A 13,982-nucleotide genomic window follows, 5' to 3' on the forward strand; every position below is an offset into this window, starting at 1 on the left:
AATTTTTTATTTACATGTAAGGTCATAGCATGTTGTCATTAAATTGATCATATTTGTAAAGATCAATTGTTTAGTGTGGGAATGGACTTGGATATGAATTATGGTCAAAAGAATCCCCTAGCACAAAGTAGAGTTGAAAGTTTTATTATTGATCAAGTTTTGACATAAGATTCTACTTAGGTCAACTTCAAATGATCGTACCACTTCGAAAAAACTGAATCATGTAACTTGTCGCCCATCAACTATAAGGCCAATTAATCATCTTTCTAATGCCACCATGTTTGCCTCATTTTGAATTTGGAGAAAAAATTTTATGGTTGTTTTACTAGAGGTTGTCAAAATTATAGTTCCCTAAAGTCAATTACTATGAGTTGCTTCTACGGGTCGTAAAAGTTTGATGGACCGTACTATCATCTCGTAGAAAATTTAGAGAAGTCAGCTTTTGGGGTCCAATTCCTACATATCCATTCTACAATTCTTAGAAAATTCTATGGGCCATAGATTGGACGTGTAAAATGTTTTTTTGAGCATGAAAATTGTATAAATTCTACAAATTAGATCTACGGTCTGTATAAAATTCCATGTGTTTAGATTGGGCCCGTAGAATGAAGTCTCGAGCCTTCAAATTCAATATAAATTCCACATATAGGATTTATGGTCCGTAAATCAAATCACATACCATAGATGGACCCGTAGAAGGTTTTCATAGTTAGTCTTTTACCACCCTTCTAAGCCCAAAATATGATGTTTTATACCTAGTTAAAGGTTTAAGCAATATTAATCAATCATTTTATGTTCATTAATGATTTCAACTATAAGATCAAGGATCTAAGAGGAAAAATCTAGGGTTTCGAGTGTTCTTTGAGTTTTCACTAATTTCGCCAAGAACTTTGTTGTAACAACTCGAACATACAAAAAGGGGTAAAAGGGGATACTGGGTAAGTCCACAAATCCAAAATTGACATCATACCCTTTATGAAATCCTAGATGGTACATGTAGGGGACCACAATCCGTTATTGATGTTACGAGTAACCATCTAGGACTGCCCTGAGTGGGGTCACCTAGATGACACCCTAGACAGTCCGTGGTAACTTGGTCGCTCTGTGAAGGAGTACGTACAAGTCACCGCTTAAGGAGGTTGCACCCAAGTTAGGTCTTCAGTGTTGGTGGCAACTTCAAAAGATCACATCTTTCAGCACAAAAAGAATTATGTGGCCCATGACCTATCAAATTAAAGATCTTTGAACCCTCTTTCCAGCTACACCAAGTTTGAATAATTTCAAGATCAGAGTATAAGGTTATGCTCGAATTAGTGAAACCCTACCGAGTAGAGAATCTTCATGATCCACTTGACGAGTCGTGGTGCTCAAGACGGTCCATGAAGCCTGTCTTAAAGTCACTTCATCGACTTTTAAGTCAGGGTCACATTGCTCTTCTCCCTTATGCGTTAGGTACTTAAACTACATCATCTAATGCTTAAACTACGTCATTTTACTCAGGCTAAGCCTAATAATATAGTCAGACACTACCCGTAACCCTCATTATCTCAAAATCATCTACTTTACAATGAAAAAAAGAGAAATGAGGTGATAGTTTTCCCAAGAATAAGCAGAGGTATTCTTCAAGTTCAGCCCCGAAATCTAATGGATTTCTCTGTATTTTCATCACCAGGTGTGGGATTTCCCCTAGTGGGTTCCTTTCACCCACTAGGTCTTAAGAATTCAGTCAGTTCTTCACTCTCTCATAAATTTTTCAACACTAGAGTTTCCAAGATATTTGAGATTCATTATGACTTTAGTTGTTATACTTCTACAGTTGTTAATAACAGGTTTCTTGGAAAATTTGCATAGTTCCATGTACAGAATTCAGAACCCTAGCTTGTATAAATTATCAGCACCCATGAATTATACTTTCTAAGAAAATTAGCCAAACAATCATGCTTTAAAACTCGAATGTCATATATTTCAGTATATTTATGTTGTATTTTCAGATAGCATGTCAATATTTTTACTCAATATTTCAATTGCATTTTAGCTATATACAAATTTAGTTGCCAATATACTTAGAACCGAGTTGGACTAGGGTTTAGCGTACCCTCACAGTCTCAAAATTACGTGCAAACGTAAGTTTAGAAGTCCCCTCTATTCGACATCAATTTTACTGATCACGCCACAATCATGCCTCTAAACCTCTGGCAAGGTATATTGGATCCTAAATGGGGCTTGTCCATGTTAAGCTCAAGTGGTTTATGTTGGTTAATACTAGCTCCACAATCATACTCTTATTGCATTGACCATGTTATCAACATTTACTTCAGTATTCAGTTTAGTATATTATTTTTATGATTAGTACATGGTCATTGCATCTAGCTCAATTTTCAATTATACTTCAGTATAACATATTTCTATGTTTAGTCTACATTGCTCAATTTATTTGTTCAACTTAGTATTTATATTCGGCATGCTCAATACATTCAAACTACTGACACCTATTTTGTGCTACATCGTTGTATGATATAGGTTCAAGTGCTCAACATACAGATCACGTTTAGGTCGACTTCTGACCCATACTCAACAATATTAGTGGTGAGTCCTTATAGTTCGAAGACGTTTCCTTATGATTTTGGTTTACTTCGGTCATTATTAGTTTTTAGTATTTTTAGAGTTAGTTGGTGACATGTCCTTGTAGTTGATCAATAGTAGAGGCTTTTAGACATAGAGTCAATATCAAATTGTTTTGGGTTGTTTTCCCTTTCTTCATTCAGTTATATTCTCACTTGAGTTTCTATTTGTTGTGACTTACTCTAGAGTTATGCTTCTAGTTTCTTAGTTATATTTAGTATGCTTCTGATATGCCATACTTGGGGTCACTTTTGATCCTGAGTCCCATGTTACGTCTAGGATGTAGCTGCGGAGTGTGACAAATTTGGTATCATAACATCAGATTCAAGAGTCATAGGGTGTTTGAAAGTCGTACTAAGTAGAGTCTATTTTATTAGTGTGAAGAGCGCCACACTTATGGGAGAGAGAAGACTAGGTGTTCTAAGAAAAAATCATTTTTTTGTTATTCCTATCTTGCCAGAAGTGTGGTTAAACTTCTTCTTTCTAATCCATCATTATGTGTTTCAGATCATGCCTCCTTCCAGAGCTAACACATTCAATGCTAACATAGTTCCTCTACTCTTGAACTATGTGGTTATGAATGTAGAGTTCCGAAATACGATCCAGCTACTAGCTAAGACTGTGGAAAATCAGGACAATCTGTAGGCTCTAGTTCCTACAAACCTAACTAGTGGATAAGCTGTAGCAAGGGTTCGAGACTTTGTCAATAAGATTCTTGAGGCAATGCAAGTGATTGGTACTGATAGTGTTGTGCTAGCATCCTATCAACTTAAGGATGTGGCTCATATATGGTTCTCGTAGTGGAAAGACTTCATGGGTGTGGATGCATCTTCTATGATGTGGGATTGTTTTGTTGAGATTTTCTGGACAGGTTCTTCTTGAGAGAGTTGAGGGAGGCTAAGGCTTAGTAGTTTATGAATTTGAGGCAGGGTTCAATGTCGTCTAATAATACAGGCTCAAGTTCACCCAGCTCTCCAGGTATGCTCTACATATGGTTATCGACCCGAGGGCACAAATGAGCATGTTCTTATTTGGGGTGTTCAATCTGGTGAAGAACGAGTGTAGGAATACTATGCTAGTAGAGGATATGGATATCTCCAGACTAATGGCCCATGCTCAGCATGTTGAGGGAGATAATCTGAGAGAAATGGATAAAAATAAGAAAAAGGCTAGAACATTGAACTATGAATACTATCTGCATACGTCGACTGGTGGAAATCGCTCAATGTTCCAACAACGGTTTACAACCCCAACACCTTTATTAGCTAGCGCTCCATCCCTAGGTTTTGGCAGGATCAGAAAGGAAGGACATCAGGCTCAGTCTACAACTTCAGTAGCGCCATCAAATCGCCCCACTTGATAGGGTGCCTTCTCTTGTACATGTGATGGTCAATGCTAGAACAGGTTGTATGATCTTCAGGCTCACCAAGACCAAGAAGATTCTCTTGATGTGGTCATTGCTACGCTACAAGTCATTTATTTTGATGTTTATACATTGTTATATACTCCATATATAGCAGTTTACTTCGATGTCAGTCTAGAACCTCTCTCAGAGCCCTTCTTAGTATCTACTCCAGTTGGTGACCTAGTTATAGCTAAGCGGGTATATACGAATTACCCTATAACTATTTCTCATAAAGTAATCTGAGCAGACCTTGTAGAGTTAGAAATTGAAGATTTTGATATCATTCTAAGCATGGATTGGTTGCATTTTTACTATACCTTGGTCGATTATAGAATTAGGATCATTTGGATTCAGTTTCCAAGCTATCTAGTCTTAAAGTGGAAGGGTAGTAATTCAATGCCTGTAGGTCGATTCATCTTTTACATTAAGGCCAGGAAATGATTCCTCAAGGGTATATCAATCATCTTGTTAGGGTTAAGGATTCAAACTCCAAGAACCCAACACTTGAGTCAGTACCAGTGGTAAATGATTTTTCAAAAGTATACCCAGAAGATCTTCCAAGAGTTCCTCTCGAAAGGGAAATCAACTTCATAATAGATCTCCTTCCAAAACCCAACCTATTTTCAATCCTTCCTTACAGAATGGCTCCAACCAAGCTTAGGGAGTTGAAAGAACAATTGAAACACCTTCTAGATATGTCTTCGTCAAACCAGTATCTCTCCATGGGTGCTTCGATGTTGTTCGTGAAAAGAAAGAAGGATCTCTTAAAATAAGCATTAACTATTGTTAGTTGAACAAGGTCATAGTCAAGAATAAATATCCCATCCCCAGGATAGATGACTTGTTTGACCAAATTTAGGGTGCTGCTAGTTGCTTTTCTAAGATAGACCTTAGGTCCGCTATCATTAGGGCAGATTCAAAGATAATGACATCCCAAAGACAACCTTCAGGACTCGGTATGGTCACTATGAATTTGTGGTTATGTCTTTTGGACTAACAAAAGCTTCTGCACCTTCCATGGACTTGTGAACAGGGTGTTCAAATAGTATTTGGACTTGTTTGTCATTATCTGTATTGACGATTTCCTAATTTAGTCGGAGTGAGGAAGAACATGTGACTTATCTAAAATTTGTTCTACAAACCCTCAAATATCGCCAATTAATCGTTAAGTTCAACAAATGTGAATTCTGGTTACAGTCGGTTGCTTTCCTAGGTCATGTGGTATCCACTAAAGGAATTCGAGTGGATTCTCAAAAAATTGAGGCAGTACAACACTGGCCCATATTTATCTTTTCGAATAATATCAGTTGTTTCTTCGGTTTGGCCATTTACTACAAGAGGTTTATTGAAGGGTTTTCATCCATAGCTTCCCTATTTATGAAGTTGACTCAGAGTAAGGTCAAGTTTAAGTGATCAGATGAGTGTGAGAAAAGTTTCTTAAAACTTAAGACCAGGTTGACTACCACTCATGTCTTGACTCTACGGTTCAGACTGTTATGTGGTTCGTTGTGATACATGAAGGGTCAGCCTAGGTTGTGTGTTGATGCAACAAGGTAATTCATAGATTATATTCTAGACATCTTAAAGTCCATGTAAAGAACTGCCTGAATTATGACCTCGAGCTTGTAGTCGTAGTACTTGCAATAAATATTTGGAGAGACTACTTGTATGGTGTTTCTTTTGTATGTTCACAGATTATAAGAGCCTCCAGTATGTGTTCACCCAGGAAGAGTTGAATCTTCGTCAGAGGAGATGAATTGAATTCCGCAAAGACTATGACATAAATATGCTTTACGATCTGGATAAGACCAATGTAGTGATTCACGCCCTCAACATATTATCCATGGGTAATGTACATGTTGAGGAAGAGAAGAAAGAATTAGCCAAAGATGTTCATTGGCTTTTTCACTTAGGAGTTTGCCTTATGGACACGTTAGATGGTGGAATAATAGTTCAGAATTGATTAGAATCTTCATTTGTAGCGGAGGTTAAGGGAAAATAGGATAGTGATATTTATGCTATATTACTTCAGTTGAAAGGTGCAGTTCATCAGAAGAGAGTAGAGGTTTTCTCCCAAGGGGAAGATGGTGTGCTTCATTACCAGGGTCTCTTATGTGTTCCTACGGTGGGTGAGTTGAGAAAGATGATCCCTATAGAAACGCATAATTCCATATATACTATTAATTTAGGCACCACTAAGATGTACAATGATATACGAGAAGTCTTTTGGTTGAACGACATGAAGAAACACATCGCAAAGTTTGTGGCTAAGTGTCCGAAATGTCAACATGTTAAAGTAGAACATTTGAAACCATGAAGTGTTACTCAAAAGATTAGCATTTCTGCACAGAATTGGGAAGTTATAAACATGGATTTCATTATGGGTTTACCTCATACTCGCAGATAACATGACTCCGTTTGGGTGATAGTGGACAAAGTGACTAAGTCACCTCACTTCTTAGTTGTCAAGAATACAAATTCAACGGAGTATTACGCAAAACTTATATCACAGAGATAGTCAAGTTCCATGGGGTTCCCTTGTCTATCATCTCAAATAAGGGTCCTTATTTTACCTCTTATTTCTAGAAATTGTTTCATAAATGTCTTAGTCCTCAAGTAAATTTCAGAACAACATATTATCCACGAATGGATGGTCATCCAGTCCTTAGATGACATGTTGAGAGCTTGTGTGGTGAATTTCAGGGGTAGTTAGGATGATCACCTACCTCTCCTAGATTTCACAATTAATAACAACTTCCATTCCAGTATTTAGATGGTCTCTTATAAGGCACTGTATGGGCGTAGATGCAGGTCTTTAGTTTGTTGGTTCGAAGTAGGTGAATCAACCTTGATTGGCCCAGATTTAGTTCATGAGGCTATGGAAAAAGTTCAACTCATCAGATATAGACCAAAGCTAGCTCAGAGTCGTCAGAAGTCCTATATAGATATGAGAAGAAGTGAATATAGTTTAAATTTGGTGATTGGATTTTCCTGAAGGTGTCACTGATGGAGAGGGTGATGAGATTTGGCAAGCAAGGAAAGCTCAATCTCAGGTATATAAGTCTGTACAAAATCTTTAAATGGGTTGGTAATGTGGCTTTTTGAGTTAGAGTTGTCAGCAGAACTACCACTAGTTCATCTAGTCTTTGACATTTCCTTGTAGTGAAAAAGTGTGTGGGTGATTCAACATAGATGATACCATTAGAGAGAGTAAATGTGAAGGATAGTCTCACCTACGAAGAGGATCCAATTGAGCTTCTTGTCCATTAAATATCCTCCATCATGAAGTCACCTCATTAAAGATTTTATGGATGAGACCGTTCGTAGAGAGAGCTACTTGGGAAGTAGAAGCAGCCATGATGGCCAAATATCCTCACTTATTTCCTTACGATTCTTTTAAAGTTTGAGGTAACAGTTCCTCTCCAGTCTATCAGTTTACCTTTGTGTAATTTAGTATGAATATCTTGTTCCCTCAATTATTCTTGTATTTTCAGCATATTTGCATGTTCATGAAACTCAATTCTATTAGATATCAACTTTTAGTAATCAATGGTAGGGATTTGAGATCTTTCCTTCCATACTCAGCTTATTTAGTCTTTATTCGAGAACAAATGTCACGATCCAAAATGAATCGTGAGTGGCACCCACACTTAACCTCCTAAGTGGGCAAACCAAGGAATCTAAAACCCATCATATATTAATAATTCAACTACAAATAACAATAAAATACGGGAGCTCAAAACTTGTTAAAGTAATCAATCAAAACACCATCTAAGGTCTATTACACATTATCCCCAAAACCTGAAATTCATCACATCAAGGACATCTGTTCTTATAATACCAAGTCTAAAAGTAATACAAGCACCAAAATAAGTAAATAAGATGGTCCATGTTCAAGTCGCCCATGTTCGTCTTTCGTTCACGACCTAATTATTATATGACTAATTATAAGAGTGGTGAAAGTGACCCGCTATTAATTTTAATATTATTTCCTTTAACCACCAACTAAATAAATTAGTAAAACTACCCCACTAACTTCATAATTATAATTATGAATAATCCAAAATACCCATTTCGAATCTATCGGAAAGTATTTTATGAAATAAAAAGTTCTAGTACTCAAAACTATCAAAGGATCGTTACAGTAGATACCAATTTACCTATCTTTCGTCCTCGAATGATCAAAGGAAGGTGAGAGTAAGAAAAGGTACCTGAATCGGTAAAAAGGTATGGATATCTTGCATATCAGTCTCACTCTCCCAGTTGGACTGACCGATTCTTTCATTGAACCTTGAAAGATGCAATCTCTTTTGACCTCAACTTGTGAACCCCCCTATCTAGAATAGCTACAGGCTTCTTTTTATAAGAAAGATTCTCATCAAACAAAACCAAATCCCAACGAATGATGTAGTTCCCATCGCCATGGTATTTTTTTAGCATAGACACATGAAATATAGGGTGCACTCCTGACAAACCTGGAGGCAAGTCCAATTCATAGGCCCCATCCCCCACGTGCTTAATAACTTCAAATGGCCCAATATACCTCGGACTAACCTTACCTCGCTTACCAAACCGTATCACACCCTTCATGGGTGAAACCTTTAGCAAGACTTGATCACCCTCCATAAACTCCAAGTCCCTAACCTTCCGATCGGCATACTCCTTCTGCTTTCTCTAAGCTACTAAAAGCTTCTCCTGAATAAATTTCACTTTCTCAAACGATTCCCTCAAAAGGTCGGTACCCCAATGTCTTACCTCGAATGCATCAAACCAACCAATTGGAGACCTACATCTCCTCTCATACAATGCCTCAAATGAGGCTATATCAATACTCGAGGGATAGTTATTATTGTACGAGAACTCTGCCAAGGGTAAGAACTGATACCAATGACCACCAAAATCTATCACACACACACGAAGCATATCCTATAGCAGTTGAATAATTCGCTCAGACTGCCTAACGGTTTGAGGGTGGAATGCAGTACTAAGATCCAATCTAGTACATAATTCAGCATGCAAGGTCCTCCAAAAGTAAGAAGTAAATTACGTACCTCTATCTTATATGATGGAGATTGGAACTCCATACAATTGAACAATATCACGAATATAGAGTTTGGGCAACTTCTGTACATTGTAAGTCATCTTGACTGGAATGAAGTGAGGGGACATAGTAAACCTATCAACAATTACCCAAATAGAATTAAACTTGCCCAATGTCTTTGGAAGACCAACCACGAAATTCATTGCAATTCTTTCCCACTTCGATTCACGAATGGGCATCCTCTAAAGTGTCCCTATAGGCCTCTAATGTTCATACTTTACCTACTGAGAATTCGGACATTGGGAAACGAAATCAACAATGTCACGCTTCGTTCTACTTCACCAATAATGTTATCTTAGATCATGATACATCTTGGTTGCACTAGGATGTATAGAATACCTAGAACTATGCACCTCTGCAAGAATAGTATGAATTAAATCATCAACACGGGGCATATATACCCGCCCCTTTATTCTCAAGAAGCCTTCCTCGTCAATTAGAGCCTCTTTATCCTCTCCTTGCAATATCATATCTCGAATTGCTTCTCATCATCAAACTGTTTTTCCTTAATCTTGTTTTAAAAAAAAAGATCCTACCTCCACACAAGCCAAGAATCCTCTTGTCTCAAGTATTTCTAGCCTCATAAAGTCATTAGACAGAGTTTGAAACTGCCTAGACAATAGGTGTCTAGAATCCTGTAAGTGGGCTAAACTTCCCATGCTCACTGCTACTCAAAGCATCAGCCAGAACATTAGCTTTTCCCGGGATGATATAGAATAGTAATATCATAGTCTTTCAATAATTCCATCCACCTTCTCCGCCTCAAATTCAAATCCTTCTTAGTGAACACATATTGTAAACTTGGATAATTTGTATACACTTCAGACTGTACTCCACAGTTTTTTTTCTCCATTGTTTTAATGTAAATACAACTGCAGTCAATTCCAAATTTTGGGTTGGATAGTTATGTTCATGCACTTTCAATTGCCTTGAATCATAAGCAATTGCATTCCTCCTGCATTAGCACTACACCTAAACGAGAATAATATGCATCACAATAAACATTGAAATTCTTACCTTCCACTTGCACGGAAAGAATCGGTGCAGTAGTCAACAATGTCTTGAGTTTCAGGAAGATTTATTCACACTTATCCGACCATACAAATGGAACATTCTGCTTTGTCAAATTAGTTAGCTAGGAAGCAATGGAAGAGAATCTCTTGACGAATCGGCGGTAGTAGCTAGCTGAACCAACAAAGCTCCTTAACTCTGAAACATTGGTAGGCCTTACCCAATTCTTCACCACTTCAATCTTAGTGGGATCCACCATCACTCCATCCTTAGAAGCCATGTGCCCTAAGAAGGTTACTGAATGAAGCCAAAATTCACACTGTGAGAATTTGGCATAAAGCCTTACCTCCTTTAACAACCCGAATACAATTCTCAAATACTCCTCATGTTCATTTATGCTCTTTGAATATATCTGTATATCATCAATAAATACTACAACAAAGAGGTCGAGATATGACTTATTATATAATATACATATATATGTTGCTATGTGCTAAGATTTAGTGCAATAGTGTGTTAGAGAATCTCCCAAAGAAACTATATTACGTTATTATATAAGTAAACTTGAGTTTATTATTGAATTTTCTTTAATGAACTAAGTTGCTTTTACTGTTTTATAAAGCTCTCCATATATTGCATGTGTATTGTTGTTTTATATTTAGCTGAGTATTTAGAGTTAAGTACTTGGAGTTGATTATCTAATCTTTGAGTTGGGTATCTTATTCTTGAGTTGAGTTGAAGTAGTTGAAAAGAGGTTAGTTTGTTTCCTTTTAATCAAGTTTCAAGCTTATGTTTATGCTTTAGAAGTCCCTTTACATGATCGTACATTCCACGTACTGAGTCATTTGGCCTGCATCTTTTGACGATGCAGACACATGTATTCAGGATCATACAACAGGAGTTTCGTTGATACATCCGAGAGTTTGAGTTAGCTATGGTGAGCCTCCTTGCATCTGGAGGATTTCATTTACTTTTCAGTTTAGTCAGGATGTCATGGGTCTTGTCTCGACTTCCATCTTTGTCATTTAGAGGCTTCATAAATAGATTGTAGAATTAAAGAAGTTTGTTTGTTTATTTTAATAAGTGTTTTAAAGACTTAAGTTGCCTATATCATGCCGAGTTGAATAATTTATTTTTATTCAAAGTTTTCGTTTGAGTTAAAGTTTCGTATATCAGTTTCATGAATTTTATTTAGTTTTTAAGCTTTGTATGCTTAAGTTAGTCTCCTCTTGTAGTCATCTAGAATGAGGGTTTTCTTGGGGACCATAAATGGTTCTCGAGTGCCGGCCATGTCCAGGATGTAGGCTGGGGTTGTGACATAGTACACCTTAATAGGACTTAAACGGGCTAAACGATGAAAACGGGTCGGGGGACAGACCTGGCACGCCGCGCCAGCTCCTAAAGATCAGAGAGCACTTTTTGATGCACTACTAGCGCGTCACCCCATCCTTCCTGGCACAACGGGGGTGCGCTGCACCACCATTCCTGTCACGAACCAAATCGAGTAGTAAGAGGCACCCACATTTAACCTCCTAGGTGGGCGAATAGATGAATTCAACCCCAACTTATATATTCATCTTACAAAATACTAACCATAATGCGGAAGCTTAAATCTTATTAGTGTGAGAAACACAAATCCATTATAGTCTACTATATGGCATTCCCAAAACCTGAAAGTCATCACAACAAGGACATCTAATCTCCAAATACTAAGTCTAAGAGTATCTAAGACACCAAAATAAATGAACTAAAGTAACTTGTGTCCGAAAAATAAGGTCATCTGGTCATGACCGAAACAATCCAACAAGGAATGAATAGCTCACCTTTGAACTTGATATGCCAAGACTGACTAGAGCAGAGGGCAAGTTAAAGTCGCTGGTACACTCGCTGCACTCCATAAAAGAAAAACACAAGTAGGACTCAGTACGGGGCGACATGTATTGAGTAGGTATCTCGGTCAACCTAAATAGAAACTAATATACAAGGAATAATAGTATAAAATCAACTATGACACTTAGCAGGTGACAAACAACAAACAACATGAACCAGGAACAACAACACTAAAGCAAGTACGCAATCAATCGCAATATCAAGCACACATATGAGGACTCATGCCTCCACACCACACTCATTAGAAAATGAGTTCTTTGAGATTGAGTAAATTATGTTGATTCAATATCTTTTTCTTTTAATGTACTGTATCGAAACGTGACACTCTGATCCAATGATACCATGTCAGAATGTGACACCCCAATCCAATCATACCGTGTCAGAACAATTGTTAGGTAGTGGAGCCTGATTAATTTTAGGTTTTCCTATTTATTCTCTATTTTAGGTTTTCCTATTTATTCTCTATTTTAGGCTTTCCTATTTATTCTCTATTTTAGGTTTTCCTATTTATTCTCTGTAACCAAAAATACTCTGATTTATTAATATAAATATACCTCACCGCCGTGGAAGTTGACTTACGGGGTTTTAGCACGAAAAATTGGGTTTTCTCTCTCTCTCTCTAGATTTCTCATCTCTTTCTCTTGAAAGTTCTTGTGTTCTTCATTCATCTAGTGTGTGTGCGTGAATTCGATCCTAACAACTGGTATCAGAGCTAAGGAGATTCAACACGATCATTGAAGATGGATAGTTCAAAGCTTGGAATCGAGAAGTTTGATGGATCCAATTTCAGTTTCTAGAAGATGCAGATCGAAGATTATCTGTACCAGAAAGATCTTCACGAACCGTTGACCGGGGTGAAGCCGGAATCCATGACGGAGGAGAAGTGGAAACTCAAGGATCGCCAGGCTCTAGGGTTGATCCGGTTGACTTTGTCAAGAAACGTGGCGTTCAACATCGTGAAGGAGAAGACTACGTCCGGTCTGTTGAAGGCACTGTCAAACATGTATGAAAAACCATCGGCTATGAACAAGGTATATTTGATGCGTAGATTGTTCAATTTACAGATGTCTGAAACTGGATCCGTTTCTGATCATATAAACGAGTTCAATATGATTGTGAGTCAACTCAATTCTGTGGATATTAATTTCGAAGATGAAATTAAGGCGTTGATTTTGATGTCATCTCTGCCCGAGTCTTGGGATACTGTTGTTGCTGCGATTAGCAGTTCCCGTGAATCTGAGAAACTGAAGTTTGATGAAATCCGTGATGTTGTTCTTAGCGAAAGTATTCGCAAACGAGAAGTGGGAGATTCATCGGGCAGTGCTCTCAGCGTTGATCGAAGGGGGAGAAGTAAGACAAAAGGCCAAAATCAACATGGTCGATCAAAATCAAAGAATCGAGGAAAATCCCTGAACAGATCAAACGTGACTTGTTGGAACTATGGAGAAAAAGGGCACTTTCGGACGAACTGTACAAAGCCAAAGAAGAAACAGAATCAGAAATTTGGAGATGACAATGATTCTGTAAATTCAGCAGAGGACATTGGGGATGCTCTAAACCTTAGTGTGAACAGCCCGGTTGAATCATGGATTTTGGATTCTGGTGCATCTTTCCATTCGTCTCCAAGCAAGGAGTTGTTCCAAAATTTCAAATCTGGAAATTTTGGAAAAGTATATCTTGCTGACAATAAAGCCTTAGAGATTGAAGGAAAGGGGGATGTTTGCATAAAGACCACCTCGGGAAACCAGTGGACATTGGAGGATGTCAGATATATTCCTGGGATCAAGAAAAATCTGATCTCTGTTGGTCAGTTGGATAGCACGGGATATGCAGCAGAGTTTGGGAAAGGTTCGTGGAAGATCGTGAAAGGTGCTATGGTAGTAGCTCGTGGCACCAAATCTGGAACCTTGTACACCACTGCAGGGTGTATAAACATGGCCGCTGTTGCTGAAG

This window comes from Solanum pennellii, chromosome 3 (genome assembly GCF_001406875.1).
Source record: "Solanum pennellii chromosome 3, SPENNV200".
In the NCBI taxonomy this organism is placed as follows: Eukaryota; Viridiplantae; Streptophyta; class Magnoliopsida; order Solanales; family Solanaceae; genus Solanum; species Solanum pennellii.